General features: G+C 51.4%; 1 long non-coding RNA gene across 1 annotated transcript; it reads left to right on the forward strand.

Annotated features, from left to right (window-relative positions):
- Positions 1 to 8,009: 8,009 nt before the first annotated feature.
- Positions 8,010 to 16,524, forward strand: LOC147600787 (uncharacterized). Its single transcript, XR_015258519.1, has 3 exons — positions 8,010 to 8,542; positions 11,654 to 11,720; positions 16,310 to 16,524. It is a non-coding gene; the product is annotated as an uncharacterized LOC147600787 (long non-coding RNA).
- The last annotated feature ends 714 nt before the right edge of the window (positions 16,525 to 17,238 follow it).

Below are 17,238 nucleotides of genomic sequence, written 5' to 3' on the forward strand. Positions count from 1 at the left end.
TGAAAATCCTTTTTTTTCTGCACAGTGTTCTGGTCTTTCCGAGAACATTACAATTTTCACGGCTTTCTGTATCCAGCACTCTGGAAACTCGTCCATCTCAAGTGCTTGTTTGCAAAGGCCGTTCAAACAGCGATTGTCTTTATAGAGCCAAGCACAGAGCGGCTGGGAAGCGGGTGGTACACATTCAGGTAAAAGTTAGCTGGTAGCAGAGTAAGAAGCTACTGAGGTTACTGAACCTGATGCAAGGCCCAGAGGTGTCAACAGGCAGGTACCGGCCCTGCCGGTATAGCGTTATTCACCATGGGCAGAGCGCTCCTGCCTGACGTAGCCTTTTGCCTCTTGCTATAAGAGGATGAGAAGAGCGGGGACTCTAACTCTCTGAGGGGTTTTTGGCTGCTTCCGCCAGATCTATCGCATTCCCTGCCAGCCCAGCCCATCGAGTAACTTTGTGTTGGGTCTCAGAGAAACACCCTGCCCTCTTGCCTGGAGGTGATCCAGGTTCCCAAGTCTAGGGACCTAAGAGTTGGAGGAAGGGAGGTCACGGCTGTGCACGATTACGAATGCACGGCCTTGCAATATCAGCCCGAAGGAGAGCCTGTCAGGCACTGTGATCACGCACATACTTCCCCACTTTCTTGACCCCTGAGCTGCACGTAAAGAAAGAGGTGCTCAGGGCCCTGAGGAGTAGTACTTGGGCCTGAGCTTTACACGTGAGCCTTTTGTCCTCTGCAGCTCACAGAGTTGCTCCGTATTTACTTTGAGTCTTGATCGCTGCCTTTTAGAGGGATATTAGTTAGTTATTAACTAAGAAAGGCTTACAGCCCCTGCTAAACCTGAGCTCCATCGCTACACGGAACAACAAGAAAACATCGTTGCATGTGAGAGCACCCAGGCAGGGCTTGCTTACTGACAGCCCTTCACAAATCAAACTTTCCATACAAACCCACTGACTCCTCTCCTCCTGACCCTAGCTGAGCTTCTTTTCAAGAGGAACAATCTTCTCCCAGAAAGCCTGAATTCAGATTTTGCCTCATGTAAGGAGATAACACGTCTCAAAGCACATGGAGAAGTGGGACTTTGAAGTACGAAGCTTGCACGCACACACACAAAAAAAAAAACCACTTTTTTTTTTGTCACTTTGAATTCTCATGAGGTCTTTGTGGAAATATAGAATCATAGAATGGTTAGGGTTGGAAGGGACCTTTGAAGGTCATCTAGTCCAACCCCCCTGGCAAGGACCAGGGACATCTCCAACCAGATCAGGTTGCTCAGAGCCCTGTCCAACCTGGCCTTGAATGTTTCCAGGGATGGGGCATCCACCACTGCTCTGGGCAACCTGGGCTCTACCACCCTCAGTGTAAAAAAAGTTTTCCTAATATCTAATCTAAATCTATGTACCTCTATTTTAAAACTGTTACCCCTGGTCCTGTCACAACAGGCCCTACTGAACAGCCTCTCTCCATCTTTCCTGCAGCCCCCTTTAGGTACTCCAGGTCTCCCTGGAGCCTTGTCTTCTCCAGGCTGAACAGCCCCAACTCTCTCAGCCTGTCCTCACAGGAGAGGTGCTCCAGCCCTCTCATGATCTTTGTGGCCTACTCTGGACCCTCTCCAACTGGTCCATGTCCTGATGCTGGGGGCTCCAGAGCTGGACGCAGTGCTGCAGGTGGGGTCTCACCAGAGCAGAGCAGAGGGGGAGAATCCCTTCCCTTGACCTGCTGGCCACACTCCTCTTGATGCAGCCCAGGATGCAGTTGGCCTTCTGGGCCGGAAGGGCACATTGCCAGCCATGCTGAGCTTCTCACCCACCAGCACCCCCGAGTCCTTCTCCTCAGGGCTGCTCTCCATCCATTCTCCGCCCAGCGTGTGTTTGTGCCTGGGATTGCCCCGACCCGTGTGCAGGACCTTGCACTTGGCCTGGTTGAACTCCGTGAGGTTTGCACAGCCCCACCTCTTCAGCCTGTCCAGGTCCCTCTGGATGGCATCCCTCCCTTCCAGCGTGTCGACGGCACCACACAGCTTGGTGTCGTCGGTGAACTTGCTGAGGGTGCACTCCATCCCACTGTCCATGTCACCGACAAAGATGTTGAACAGGGCCAGGCCCAACACAGACCCCTGAGGAGCGCCACTTGTCACTCCCCTCTTTTTTGGCTTTGTATTTCACTTTGAGGTTCCCTTCCCCCAACACAGACCAAAGAATTGTGTTCTCATAAATGAGCTTTTTTAGTAAGCCCCAGGTTATCCTGGTTTCCAAGGGATTTTTAAACATCGTAGTGAGCAGAGAGCTGGATCTAATTTGGAATCGCCTTCTTTTTTTTTTTTAAGCTTTCCAGTGTCAAATTGTTATAATTTATTTCACATATTCGCATCAGCTCCAAGTCAAATTGATGAACTGTCAGAACTGTCTAAACCCAAAGGTACACACAGCTCTCCAGAGGGCCTTCAAAAATCCCCAAGGAGTTTAAAGCTTTTGGGACTTCAGCTCCCTCTTTGCCATGTAACGATGAAATTTCTTCTCCCTGTTCTACCGCAAGGTCCTTGGAGGCCACGGCAGAGGGAAGCAGCATCTGTTCGGAGAGAGCTTGTTGCTTAGAGGGAGGAGAAAGGTAATCTAGGCTGCTTTTCATTGCGAATGAGACCTGTCAAATCCTGCGCTACCTCTGGATATTGCTGGGAGCTTAGGGATAGAGAAGCCCGTCAGTTTTCGTTCCACGGTGAAGACCTGACCTTAGTCTGGAAAGCCAGGGACTAATCTGGGAGGAAGGGAGACATTTCCTCACGCTACCCCGACACCTTGAGTAGAAAGCATGGAGGGGAGGTGTACCTGACACCCAGTCTCATTTCACCCACTGCAGAGCACAGCTGCCTCCCTGCTTGGTGCTGCTTCTCTCCGTTAGGAGCAAGTTGCCGGGACCCCACCAGCGTCTCCGGCGGGAGAGCAGCTGCTAGCCTGGGGAGAGAGGCAGACCCTGTCGAACAGAGAAACACCCCATCTGCATCTTGCTGAATCCGACCTGCCTGCAATCACAGGGAGTCTCTGTGTGTAGGGACAGCTGTTTCCTCTCGTACAAAAAACTTACACGTTAATACACATTATGACACATTAATAATACATGTTGTAACACTCCTTTATGTAGGAACTCAAACCTTTGGGGCACCGAGGTTACTTTATTGGCAGATGGTATTGATTAACAGGCAATTTAGGCAACTTCATACCATGCCAATTGTCACTAGTTTTCACGCCATTTTTTATATCAGTATTATCTACCTCAACAGTTCAGCTACTTTCTCTCCCATCGCTAAGTCCTCAGCAAGCCCCACAGAGGAGAGATTTGCTGTGCGAAGGTACCCTTACCGCTTTCACCTGCCAGAAACAGTGCAGGTATTTCTGTAGTCTGCAATTCCTAAGGAATGGTGAGCTACCGAAAGCATTACCTAGTTTTCAGAAAGAACAGAAGAAATGCAGTGGGCCCTTAGGCAGAGAAGCTTTTTCCTGAGTCATTTGTTCATGTCAGGAGAGGGGAAAAGTGGAAATAAGGTGCTTGCAGAGGGCCTGTGCTGGGTTACTCGTTTGTCTCGTCCACGCGTACTTGAGGAGACATTTCGGCACTGTGGGGTGCTCACAGGCGGGGACGGGACGGGACGGGGCGAGGCGGAGTCAGGCTCGGTGCTGGCAGCGCTGGACGAGCGGCTGAGGAGGCGAGGAAAGCGGGCGGGGCTGACAAAGGGGCGGGGGTTCTGCGGGAGGGCAGCGGGACTGGGGCGGCCGCCTCTCTGCTGAGCGCGGTCAGGTCCTGCGGGTAGCAGAGGCAGGCAGCAGAAATCCCAAACTCTCTGCAGAGAGCAGCGATGGAACGGTGCCATAATTCAGAGCTGGCCCGCACCGGCAGGACGACCTCCCCCTTCTCCCTGAGTCCCGAAGGGGCAGCTGCGAGGATCAGGTGAAAAGTAATCACTCGCACTAAAAACTCTGAGTAGCACACACCTGGGAATTTTCTGTCTCACTTTGCTACCGTTCCTGCCTGCTCGTCTCTCCTCGGTGCCCACCTGCATCTCTGCTCTGATGCAGGAGTTGAGGGAAGGCGCTGCCGACTCCGCAGCCCAGGCAGAGCACTCAGCTCTGTCCCGTTGGGAAGCATCGCCAGCTCGCCTGCCTCGCAGAGTATGTTCTCTAGCGGCAGAAGTACGGGCTTTTCCCTCCGTGCAAACACACACACGCACAGTTAGAGCTGTATTTGTTACAGAGCAATGAGGGCAAGGGGGAAGTGCAGTTAGAAATGGATTTCTCAGAGAGCAACAGAACAAAAGCCAAGCTGACAGCACGCAAAGGCAAGATGGTGCATAGGGATGCTGGGGAGAGACCTCACACAGCACACAAGAAATGAGTGAGAGAATCTGTTTTTTACTGCCCTCAAAATTAAAAATAATAGCACACATTGCAACACTAAGCACAGTGTAATCATCTTAACTGTTTCTTTCCAACGTCCCACCATCTGCCGCACGGTGTTCAACCCCCACAGCCTGAATGCCGTGTTTTCCCCTTTTCTTTTAATGACAGCGTAATTTCTCTGTTTCAGAGGCAGTGTTTAAAGTACAGCTATCTATCTGTGATAGATAGTTTAGCATAGTTCAAAGAATGTTTACACTGGGCTGAATCTGCTTCTGTTTCTGGAAGTCCTGTGCACACAGCCCAAAAATAAAATGAACCAAAGTGTATGGGGCCTGCACAAATGCGAAAATGTCTGAGACAAAAGGTTCTGTGGGGAAATCAGCATTTGTCTGCAGGGCATCCAGGCAGGTGACTCTACTGCCAGAAAGTGGCTCTATCCCCAGGGTGGCCTGTTCTATCACGTTCCCATAGGAATCTTGGGGACAACAAGTACAACACAGAGCAAGGAATCTGGACTGCTGTATGGAACGTGAGTGTGCAAAGCGCATGTCATGCGCTGGAAGTTTATTTGTTTAAACTGCAAAGGTGTACAGTTGCTTTGTAAACAACAAGTAGTTTAAAGATGCACACATCTAATTGCTAGCTGTATTAAATCTATCCTATTGCTAGGTCTGCATTTAAAAAAAATATGTAAATGCTTACAAAAAAAATGGGAAAACACTACCTAAACCGTGGAGTATGGTGGATGGGGTTTTTTTGTTGGTTTTTTTTGTTGTTGTTTTTTTTTTTTTTTGGGGGGGGGGCAGTTATGACAAAAACCTCTGTGAGACACACACACACACACACACACACACACACACACACACACACACACACACACACACACACACCCCCACACACACACACACACCCACACCCACACACACACAATGTTTAGTGCTTGCCTAAATGCCAAAAGGAAAATCCTCTCTTTAATGCTGCAAAACACGAAATAGTCTAAAGTTTCCAGTGCATAGCCTTAAGCGCAAGTCTTTCCTTTCACAGTCTGCTCCCTCTTCAGCTGTGTATGGCTATTATCAGTTTAGATGGGCTTTGCTAGCTACAAGTTTCCACAACAGCTTACCAGTAGGCAGGGAAACGAAACCAGCAAAGCATGCAGTGTCTTCCTTTACGGGCTCTGTCCAGGCTTCATTAAAATTAGTGGAAATTCTTTGACTGCCTATACTCTGACTGACTTATACACAGGATTTGATTCAACTTGCAGGCAAAGCAGTGCCCCATGCAGCAATACATATCAGCCTGTACCGCAGTTTCATGTGCCCGTTTTGCTGCGGTGTTCCATTTCCGTGGCTGATGCAGCCACGAACTTGAGGGGAGTATGTCTGGCAAGATCTCACTGGGAGGCTGGGACCTTGTTGGTAGGGGAGAAAGCTGAGTAACTGACACTGAAATGGAGCTCTTTGCCAGGCTGTAGATCATGAAGTTAAAAACCTCTTGCCTTTTTAAAAATGCCCTATTTTGAGACTGCTATATTTGATACAGGATTTAAAATTGCAGGAAATCTCCTAGAAGCCTCGTGCAAAGGAAAGTGAATACCTTCTGCTCTGAGACCAACCAGTTCCCTCAGGTGTCCGGGTGCCCATGCCAGCTGGCATGTGGTGCAGCACAGGGCAGGAGCTTTGGAAATACTCTTAATGGGAACTGAAAATAAAAGTCAAGCAGCACTGTGTGCTTCTCCTGTGAGCTGCTGTGTTGCGCACTGTACCTTGCACAAATAAAAGAAGTCAGCATTTCCGCTACTTCCAGCCTTGTCTAGCCCCTTGTCAGTGTAAGCACAAGAAAGCATCCTGCACCGACTCTGTCTGGCAGCCCGGCTTCTTGCACTGTCTTGTGTCCTGCCATCAGAGAGACCCTTCTCTGAGCCCAGTGAGCCCTGGGATCAGTGGGCCGAGGTGCCATGCAACGCTGCGGAGGACTAAATGTGTTTATAGCGTGCCCGTACCCAGCAGCCAGCAACTGCTTTATTTATGTATTCTGTAATTTCTGATGACGCATTTTAACTTGGCCCATATTGCAGCAAATGTCACTGAAGGGGTGTGGCGCACCACAGGAGGACTTTCTGTTTGTCTCCCATAGGACAGAGACGCCCTCAGCTGGGTAGGGACAACATGAGAGCTGGAATAACTCGGCAGTCACTTAAGGGCCATCCCAGGGAACGTCTCCTCTGCCGGGAGGCTAAAAGGGGAAGGGTGAGAGTTGTGGAGCAAGTGGTAAAAAAACATCAAGATGTTTTATAGCAGGTAGGAAGCTTGACAGAAGACAAACTGAATGCTGTAGAGACAAAAGCCAGCTATGGACTGTAAGAAAAAAAGTCAGGCCCTTGGAAAGAGGTTATTTCTTCTTCTGTGAGGCATCACAGCAGTAATCAACCAGATCCATTGCGAGCCTTTGAAAATATCAGTAATTGCTGGGGGCACAGCTAAATGGACAGTTGACATTATGCACAAGGAAAATACAATTTCTCTGGAGTGACACACACACACAGGGCCAGCATGGGTAAGGTGGAGGCCAAGGCCGGACATCTACATTTCCAAGGGAAACATGGGCCTTCAATGTCCCACGCTTCAGACTGTTCAGCAGACTGTGGCTAGCCTCGGGCCCTCTGCTTGTTGCTGACCACTGGTCCCCAGGCATGGGTCAGCCCCCAGCTCACAGACTGGTGTGGCGCAGGGCAGTGACCCGCCAGGATGGCCCCACAGGCCCGAGCTCTCCTGCGTGTGGCTAGAGGAGGCCTGCGGCCACAGGCTCCTTTCTTTTTTGCTCCCTCCCTTCCTCAATGATGCGGTGTTTGTCACCAATGGCAGTTGTATTCAGCAGCTCTGTGACAGCATGCGGCAGGGACGTGACCAGGACCTGCAATGTTTTCCCGCTAGTTCACCTCCAAAGGAGCTGGCCCAGCCTTGCAGGCGAGTCCCCTCTGACCCTGGCATCCCTCACCGCGGAGAGCTGGCACGGGCTCTCTGCCCCCCTCAGTGGAACGAGTGGTTTTGAGACTCCCCAGCTGTCAGAGTCCCCCCGACGCACCGCTGCCCTCTCACGCTGCGGCGCCAGCCGGGATGAGGCAGGGCCCTGCCCGGCGGCAGCAGCGGGTTGAGGTGGCCCCCGGGACCGCACGGGCGGCCGTGGCGTCCGGCTCGCGGGGGGACGGGGGACACGGGAGGAGTCGCCCCTTGCGCCCGGTCGTTGCACCCGGCTGCGAGCGGTGGGAAATGGCTCGGGCACTATGGCAGGGGTGGGGGGGAGAGGCGTGGGGACCGGGGCGGGTGACGGGGACGCGGACGGGGGCGCGGCGGACCGGGGCGCGGAATGCCGCGCTCAGTAGGTGGTCTCGGCCAGGAGGGGGCGCTGGCTGTCAGTGGCTCAAACTGCCCAGCAGGGGGCGCCGGCGCTCCACGTTTGGGTGCGGGGGCGGTCCCGCGCGGCGGGTGGGGCCAACGAGTGGGCGGGGCCTTGCGACTCCTTTTACTGGCTGCCCCGCGCGCGACGTGCTTCAGGTGGGGTGTGGCGCGGGGTGCGGCAGGGGTGAGCCGGGCCGGGCCGGGCCGGGCCGGTCAGCCAGCGTGGAGTCTGAGCTGCCGCTCCGTAAGAAGATCGGGCCGTGTGGTGTCTTCGTGGCCACTCTGCTGTCCTGCTTCGAAGACCGACCCTCGCTGCAGGCGGTGTGGCTGGCGGAGCCTGCTGGGGGCTGGGCCGGCTGCGCCGAGGCGGCGGCGGGAGGCAGCCTTCCCCCATCCCCTCAGCAGCAATGAGCCTCGCCTGCGTCAGCCGCCTCGGAGAGCAGCGCCGCTGTGCCCGCGGGCCGGAGGCTGCCGGCGGGTGAGCCCGGGCCCTGGGGTGAGCGGCCGGAGCGCAGGGCGCGGCTTCTGCCCCCGCGGTGGAGAGGCGACCCTTAGTTCGCCTGAGGAATACCCGGGGCGGGGGGGCCGCCTCCCTTTGTTGCTGAGCAGCGGTTGGGAGGACGGTCTGGTTTCGGCCGGGGGAAGATGGAGTCGGCAGCGGGGGACGCCTCGTCGAGGTCCGGCTGAGGATGCAGCAGTTCGGGCAGCCGGCGGGCCCGGGCGGCTCTGGCGAGCGGCGCGACACGCCGTGACGCAGGTAAGTGCGGCGCGGCTGCCGGTGGCCTGCGGACCCCTCAGGGAAGCCCCGGTCGGGAACGGTTCGGTTCAGCAAACGACTGTCAAACGCAGGTCTCTCCCCGCTCGTTTTCAGGGTGCGGTTCTTCAGGCCGTTTGAAAACCTGTTGGCTGAGTCCATTCTGTGTGGCAGACGGCAGGTCTGTAATCTGAAAGATCTTGAGTGGGGGGAAGAGAAGGTAGCTTTTGTCTAAAATCTGTTAGCCCACCTCGTGTTTTTCCGTGTAATGGTCTGGTGTCTTGTGACTGCAGCAAATGGCTCGGTCCGGCCATTCCGGTAGGTTATTTCTGAAAGTGTGGGTGTGTAGGCATGGCGAGGTTTGCACAGGGTTACAGAGCCCCTTGTGCTTTTTAATTAATATATATCTGTCCTAGGCCTGGCCTTTTGTGAGCAGCCTTTCTTTAGTGCATGGCTCTGTCTGCGTAACAAATGCTTTAGCTCACGATGTGATATACCTGTGCTGTGAATCTCTTGCTAGGTCACATGGCTGTTCCGTATAGTCCATGTAAATTTAGCCAGAATTTTTCTGCATGGTGGTGAACCCTATCAGCTTGAACAAAAAAGGGCAGGAGAGCAATCAAGGAGGTGGTGATCTGTCTGCTGCAGCTCCTTCAAAACAAGTGTTCTTTATTTTCATCATTAGAGTGTTCGTTTGAGGTCGGTGGTGTGGTGTTACTCTTGAAGGCTTAGATAAATTATTTTATTTTTGAGCAGTACGTCTTATGCTTGGTGTGCTGAGTTGCTGAGGCTGCCCTCAGAAACCGTTTAGCCCAGTTTTTCTAGATCAGGTTCTGTAACATGTTGTCTCTGTCTCTTACTAAAAAGCTGCTAATGTTTGCCCTCAGGAAGGGCTGCGGTGCCTCAAGCCGCATTTCTGTTGTGTTTCAGAGGGGACTGCAAGCAGGGTGTTGTCAGAAAGGCTGCCGGGAGGAAAGGCAGAGGAGAGCTCTGCTAGAACAGCACTGGGGCTGATGCAGGTAGCCTGGAAGGGGCTGTTTTCCTTCTGGAAGTTACAGGGATGAGGAAGGAGGGATATGTGTTCCCTAGCATGGGAGGAAGCCGATCTTTGCAGTTGAGCAGCTGAGGGGCCCAGTTGCACAGGGTTCTGGGTGGTCTCTCAGCTCCAGGGATGTAGGTGGAGGCTCAGGAGGTGACAGAGTTCCTCTGCTGCCGGACAGTGAAGGAGCAGAGGCCTGTGTCTCAATGGTGAGTTGGTGGGGCCTTAGTGCCTGTTAAGGACCAGCCTGCTGGGTCCCAGGCCGGTTCTCCTCTGGAGGCAGGTAGGGCAGGAAGCCTCCAACCAGGGCAAGATTTAGTGTAGCATAAAGTGAACACCTGGCTCCCACTGAAAGCATCCAGGCTCAAAGACACCTGGGTGCAGTGAGTGCCAGTAGCTGTCTAAGTGACACAATGCTGCCTCAGTTTTTTCGGATTCTGGCCCGTGTCAAGACCCTGTAGTGAGCGGATCTGATTAATGTCAAAGCTGTTCATTTACTGAACCATGTGCCTGGCCTGAGTGGAAGTTGGTGTGACTTTGTTGTCGAAGTTGGTTTCTTGTTGGCAGAGAGCTGTTACCTGCCCCAGTGTGGAAGGGACGGCAGTGCTGAGGTAGCAGCATCTGCCCTAGCAGTTGGCCGGGCAGGACCTGCACAGCCCTTGGATTGAAGATGTGCATGGGCGGTCAGCTGTCAGGGAGACAGGAAGAGAGGTAGTGGCCTTGTAGGAACAAGGGCAGGATGGCAGAAATGGTACCTAGCAGGTGTGTGTAGTGAAGGCGGGCATTCATTAATCAAAATGGTTTTACCCGAGATGAGGCAATGTGAGGTGGTCCTTCTGCCGTTAGGCAGAGGTTGTGCTTTGCAGGTAATGCAGTCTCCTGTGTGTGCTCATGCTGTGCGTGTTGTCCTGCCCGCTCTGAAAGAGGCTGTCCTTGCTTTCCTCCTCTCTCCTGCTGTTGGCCTCGTAGATTACTGCCTTCACTGATGGTAGACGGATAGAGGAAGTGTTGTCAATAGGGTTATTTAAAGCAGAGTGGATCTGAGTCTAGATCAAAATGTTCTTGTGGGATCATTTTCTGGGACGAAGTAAGAACCTACTACTGCACACTAATTGTGTGCAGTGGGAATAAAGACTTCTGCTTTGTCTTAATGAATTGGGGAGGGAGGGGTGGTGCATAAGAGCCAAAATGCTACACGTTAAAAAAATCATCAGTTTGTGGTAGTCTTGATGTTCTCGGGAACATGAAACACTTTAAATGAACTTGGGCAATCGCAATCCAACCTTGCAGACGTAAGTCCTCACACTTGAGATCACCCTTGCAGTCTATGCGCAAGTCAGGAGTCTGCTTTTGGTCTCGCATTGCTTACGGCAATCCTAGACGGTTTAAAAGCATGAGTGCTTCTTGATTTCACTTGGAGTGGCTGTGGGGGAGGAAGTGTGTTTGTTTTCCCACCTGCTGCAGAATTATTGTGATGACTACATCACAGAGGAGAAGATTTTTTTTTTTTTCCTGCTTTCTGCCACCAGTGGAGTTGAAATGTGAATCTGCAAGTCAAATGTTTTTGGCCAGTTTTTTTAGTATTGCAGAGGTGAGAGCACTTTAGGGCCTTTGGTCAGGAGATGGCTTTGTTTATGATAAGTATGTGTTAGCAGATGTGTGCAATGTTGCTTATGGAGAGAAAGAACAGAGTGCCGCCCAGCTCCAGAATTTGTTCTGTGTTGTCAGAAAACGGCTAGCTTAATCTTGCTCAAATCTTTGATTGTTTCTCGCTCATTCCTAATGGTTGCTTTTGTTCTTAAGAGGAAATTGCTAAGGACTTTGGTGGAAAATATCTTTCCCAAGTGTTAGGAGGAGATGGAAAGAACCTAAAACTGCTTCCTCTGGTAAAGCCGTAAATACGTGAGTCAGAATGAAGCTCGCTCCTGTAACCAGCCAGTAACTTCCATTAATATTTTAACTACTAAAAAAAAAGTTGTTTTCTTCTGTGCATGAAACACCATGGTATTTGGTAAACTAAGTTGTTTATTTGCTAATTGCTTGACTAATGTGTGCCTCTTTGCTTTTTTTTCTAGAGCAATGATATGGCTTGCCTCAGAAGCGAGAGAATATTGGTTTTGCTGACTTTCTGCTTAACTTAAGGTAAGTCAGTTCAACTTGGATGTGCACTTTTTGAGCCTTGCCTGGTACTGTATGTAGTTATTGTCAGCATTGGTGGAAGGTGAAGGGCAAAACTTGGCAGTGTATTGGTCTGTTTACTTCTCTACAGAAAAGGATCCATTGCTGAGAGTTTGTGACAAATTGTGGAACTGACTGAGGTTTAGTGACTAAATGTGAAGGAGGGTCTAGCCAATGCGTGCATCAGCAAAGCTTAAGTCCTGGATGTCTTGATTCTTACCCCCTAAAAATCCTAATGAAAAGAAAACCCACTAAATTGTTTTTTTTTTTTTTTTTTTTTTTTTTTTGTCCAGTACACTAATTTTGAGTACTTAGTTCCCCCCATTTGGTATGTGATAGCTAGAAACTGCTTAAAGCGAAGCTGTGTCTGCAGCTCCTGAGCAAACCTTCCCCACTTAATCCTGTCCTCTCTACGGCTGAATTCTGCCAGGTCCTGGGCCGAGCACAGAGCTGATTGCACAGGGGGGCATCCTCCTGTGGAATCAGGAGCCTGAGGAAGGGCAGTTCCCCAACCTTTTTCCAGCTGGGTGCCTGGCTTTGGCTCTGCAGTTAATGGTTTAGGTGGGTCTGGCAGTGAAGGGGTGGGGTGGTGGAGTAGAGGCTGGCTGCACCACTCTCTTTGAGGGGCTCATGGAGAGCTCAACAGGACTGCTCCTGAGCTGGTGCTAACAGCTTGTGTATCATGCAATGATGTTCTTCCCTTACCAGTTGACAAACACTTTGGTAGCCGTTTCCTTTGCCTTTTGGCTAAGGGCAAGGACTCCGCTGATGAGAGGAGGCTTAGAGGTTTTTGAACAGGAAATGAAGTCAACAGAGGATATTCTGTTGGTTTCTCTTTCAAGCTGGGGTTAGTTTTGCCTTGTGTTCTGTCCATATTCCTATTCCCCTGTCACTTGTATAATTTGTTCCTGACTGTATGTGCTACAGGCCCTGTGCTCTCCCTGAGGTGTTTATATTAGGCGTGCACAAGAGGACTTGATAAGGAGTGGCTGGAGTGACAAAAAGTGCTGATGGGGCAAAGCTGTTGTGATGAAAGTAACTGTTCAGAGACCTTGTGTCTCAAGTTGCCTGTAAGCAGTGTAACTGAGTGCATGGACTATCACCTGTAGGTAGCAGCTGTCTCAACTGCTTTGCTGACAGGGGGTGAGGGGAATATGTTCAGGAGGGATGTTATTTGGGTTATAGCTTTGTTCTAGAGAGGTTCTGATTTTCACCTCACTGAAAGCATCTATGGTACTGCTGCCAAAGCAATGCTGTTGAGAGCCAGCCTGGCTGAGAGGGCCTCTTGCCTTGAAACCACTAGTCACTGCTGGTCATGTCTCAAGTTCTTAGACCCATGGATAAAAGTCTGTTTGTCAAATAAAAATACCAGCAAACACGAGGATCACTGAGGTGATGACTTTTGGGCGTCATCTGAGGGATGGTGTTTTGCTTCAGGTATTATTTTCCTTGAGGCAGGTCACCTGGCCTCTTATAAATACAGTGTAGTCCCTGGCAGACACCTCCTTGAGTCAGTGGGGTATTGACTTCGCTTCAGAGTACTTGAGTGAGTTTCGTTGTATGTGCAGGTGGGTGACGATCTGTTTGAATCTATTGGGTTTATCACAGATGTTTTTACCCATTGGCCTTCCCCTTTGGTAGCTTTCATTGACACTGCTGTGGACTCAGCCTGCATTCCTCCTCTTTGCTGAGCCCTAGAGTATTAAAAAGGTGCAAGTCGGAGATGCAGGGTGGTGTTAAGATGGGCTTGCGAACCATGCGCAGAAATGAGTTTGTCAACACCGGGCTTGTTCTGACACAAAATAGCTCATATTTGAGGTTCCTCGCTTCCTCTGCCTTGCGGAATTATACTGCAGCCCCCCAAACCTTTTGTAACACATAGATCTAGGAAATAGACTGTGCTTCACATCTGTGGTGTGACCCTAGGAAGAACTTAAGTTCTAAGTTTGGCTAAAACTTCATTTACAGCTTGGCTAATGAATGGAAGTTTTTGCTTTGTATTTTTCCAGCTCGCAAAGTGCCTGTGGTGACATAGCTTTTGCGTACATCTGTGGCGTTTGCCAAGGGGACCTTAAACCCAAGCTGATGCACCTTAATTCCCAAAGCCCTCTGAATGAGAAGGCATTGTAACAGGTACACTTAAACCAGGAATTTCAGATGAGCTTCCAGTGAGGCAAAGGTCTTGTGTGCAGTTGTGAAACTGTCTTCTCTTTCTGTGCTACATGGAAAGTGGACTCAGCCTTTCCCTCTGTTCGGCAGTGCCTGAGTTGTTTCCCTGCTTACCGCAGTTAAGGGCTTGGCTGGTGGGGAGCAGAAGGCTGATGCGGAAGGCTGTTGGGAGAGGGCTGTTTGCTTCAGAGGTGGGCTATGCACAGCTGATAGCACAGTTTTATCCCTGTCCGGTTACTTTATCCAGTAACTCTGTGTTGCGTGGCTAATAGTACTTCTCAGGGTGGACTGTCATTCCCTGTGGCAGGTCATCTTGGTAGCATGTACCGAAATTGTTTTGGGTTTCACGTTGGGTCTTGCAGGAGGATCTGCTGTGATGTTTTACATTAACTGACGAAGGAAGTAAAATCTAGAAAAAGACTGTTGCTAGGAAGTCCTCAAGCAAACTTCCCCTGGTACTTAGGTGTTACTGTTGATGCAGTATATCAGAAACATGGGGAGAAAGGTTAAAGAAAATAACCAGGGAACTTGCAGTGAGCGATGTGTCAGACAAATCTCAGAGCACAGATCTGGCTTCTCATGGCAGAAAGCGATGCTTTTGTCAGACACTTGGAACATGGGTGTGTGAGATGTGTAGTGCACCGTGCTGCCTTTCGAAGCGCCGGAGTGCCGTGGGGTCTTCAGAGGTGGCCTGCATTTGCTGAACAGTGGCTGAAAAAAAAAACGAAGCCAAGAGAAGCAGAGATTTCATGCCAGCTCTGAGAATCAAGTATGTTTTTCTGCAGGTTGCTGTATCACACAGGGTGCTGATGTGTCCCGCTCCCAGTAAGGAAGGCACTCACTCTGTTGGGTGTCATTTAGAAACCTATTTATTAGGAAAGAGGAAAGCATGCATGGTGTTAGGTCTTTTTAGATGCTGGGAAGGGAAATGAGCATCACCTTTCCCTCCAAAAGCTTCCTATGCTCATCCCCCCGATCTCATCTTTCTGCTGCCTCCCTACAGCAGTGCCCTGTGCCCAGGGCAGCCTGGCCCTGCAGCTACCCGGGGTGCCCCTGCCCGTGGATTCCGTGTGCCACCCACTGTGCGGGGCAGGGGGAAGGTTTGGGGAGAGGGGGCCCGGCAAGGCAGGCAGCAGCAGCAGCATGGGACCATCGGTGGGGCTTGAGCAAGCGCTGCCCGGGGGCTCCGCACTTGTACCCAGCTCTCCCCGTTCGGGACGGGATGGGACAGGGCTGGACACGCGGCGGGGCGGAGAACAGCACTCGGCCCGGGACCGGGCAGCGGGCTAAAGGGAGGGGGGTGCGGCCCGGGCGGCGCTTAAATAGGGGCGGGGGCGGTCGGCTGCGCAGGCGAGGGGGCTCTGTGGGTCTCGGGTGGGGCATCCCCCGGTAAGAGCGGCTCTGGGCCGAGCGCTGCCGCGGGATTTGCTGGGGGTTCCTGGGGGGCGGGCAGGCTGCCCTGGGGTTGGACCCTGCGCAGTTCCCAAGCGCTCCCCAGTCTGCATGGGGGGACCCTGGGGGTCAGGGCTGTACCCTGCCCCACCCCTCGGCATCGCACACGGGGAGAAAGAAGCTGGGGTGAGCTGGGGCCCGAAATGGAAACCAGGTTTTCTGTTCCTGGGGCTTGAAAACGGGCTCATACGGCTGATTTTAGGGCTCAGAAACAGATGGAGTCATGCGTTTTCAGGACCTGACAGAGGGGACTAAGTCGTGTGATTTTGGGCTCAGAACAGAGGTCAAAAGTGCTACATTGCTGGGTTTGAGAACAGGCTCGGTAGTGGCGGTTTTGGGCTCAGAAATGGGCACTGAGTGAGATGGCTTGGGGGCCAAAATCAGAAGTCAGTTTGGCTGGTTTTGCAGGGGGTTTGGGAGGGCACTGGGGACTGTGGGGGACAGCAGGGGTAGGCAGGGTGCATGGACCCTCCCCACAGGTGGGGGTCTGGTCACATCAGACACCAGAGTTCTGGAGGCCTATGTGCACCCAGCCAAACTCTATGTCAGAGATGGTTTCTGAGGGTGAAGGCACTTTCCAGACCCCATATGCCCTCTTCGGGTCTGGCTCTTTGTTGCATACTGCCTAGAATTGTTATTAGGTAATTAAACATACAAACTAATTAATCAATATTTATACGATGTACAGCCACGATGATTAATAGTAATATTAAAGTTGTGACAGTGATTGATTTATGACCTTGTCAAAAACCAGAACTGTTCCAAATAGCTGGACCTTGTGAGGAGAACAAAAAAAATCTGGTGTTTCAGTGCAGAGCTGCGACTTAACTTAGCGAGAACTGTAGCAAGCGGGAGCTGCAATGAGACAAAGAGTCCACTGTTGAGAGCATGCATGAGCCTGAACCAAAATTAATTGCAACTGTAATGAACAGGAGCTACAATGAGCTGGAGCGTCTATTTCCTGGAACATCTATCTGCTGGACTGTGCTCCCAGCAAGGCAGAAGAGGGGCCAGGCGCAAGCAGGGCTGGCCTCAAGAAGCAGCTACATGCAACAGGGAGGCAAGTTGCCCTTCTGCCAGCGAGAGCCTGGCCTCTCCCCTCGAGGACTAAATCCATGCTACTCGTCTCTATCTGTGTGGATGGTGTCTCCTGTTCCAGAGAGCAAAAATGAGGTGAGGGTCCCCCAGGTCTCGTGAGGCAGTCCCGCTGCAAGTGGGCACATGCGAGGCGGCAGCAGGAAGCGTTGCTGTCCCCCTGGTACCTGACGAAGGGAAGAGAAACAGGTCCTGGGTATGCGGCCTGGCCTTGCTTGACACCTCTAGCAGAATTCTTGGCTGTTTTTGCCATTGTCTGGGTGTGACAAACAGGATCAATTTTGGTGTCCTCTTTTCCTGGTGTCACCTTCTGCGTTGTAAAAAAAACCCTACATGATTGGTTACGCTTGCTGCTTAGGTAGTCGCACATGTGGGGCTCGAGGAGCGGGGAGAAAGGTTTAAGGTCAAGGACACTACAAGTAATTCCATGTCAAACACCACAGAGAAAAAGGCAAATCTGTTTGTTGCCAGTGCAGAAAAACTGATGAAACGTGGCACTTCAACAGAGTGTCTCGTTCCTGAATTGGTCCCTTGGTAGTTGTGTTTTCCTCAAGCTACTGTTACCTTTTTTGGGGTCAAATGTTTTTGTTTGTTCCTACGGATTTTACGGGCAAGTTGGAAATGGACTTTTCCGTTTATGTGCGTAACTCAATTTTTACTATATCTTGTGCCACTATAGTTAAGTTTTGAGCACGTAGATGGCAGTAGAAATGTAATGACTGAAACATTATGGTAAGTGATGTTTAACCTTAATTTTTATTCTTTC

Source organism: Chlamydotis macqueenii, chromosome 4, assembly GCF_036417535.1.
Source record: "Chlamydotis macqueenii isolate bChlMac1 chromosome 4, bChlMac1.mat, whole genome shotgun sequence".
In the NCBI taxonomy this organism is placed as follows: Eukaryota; Metazoa; Chordata; class Aves; order Otidiformes; family Otididae; genus Chlamydotis; species Chlamydotis macqueenii.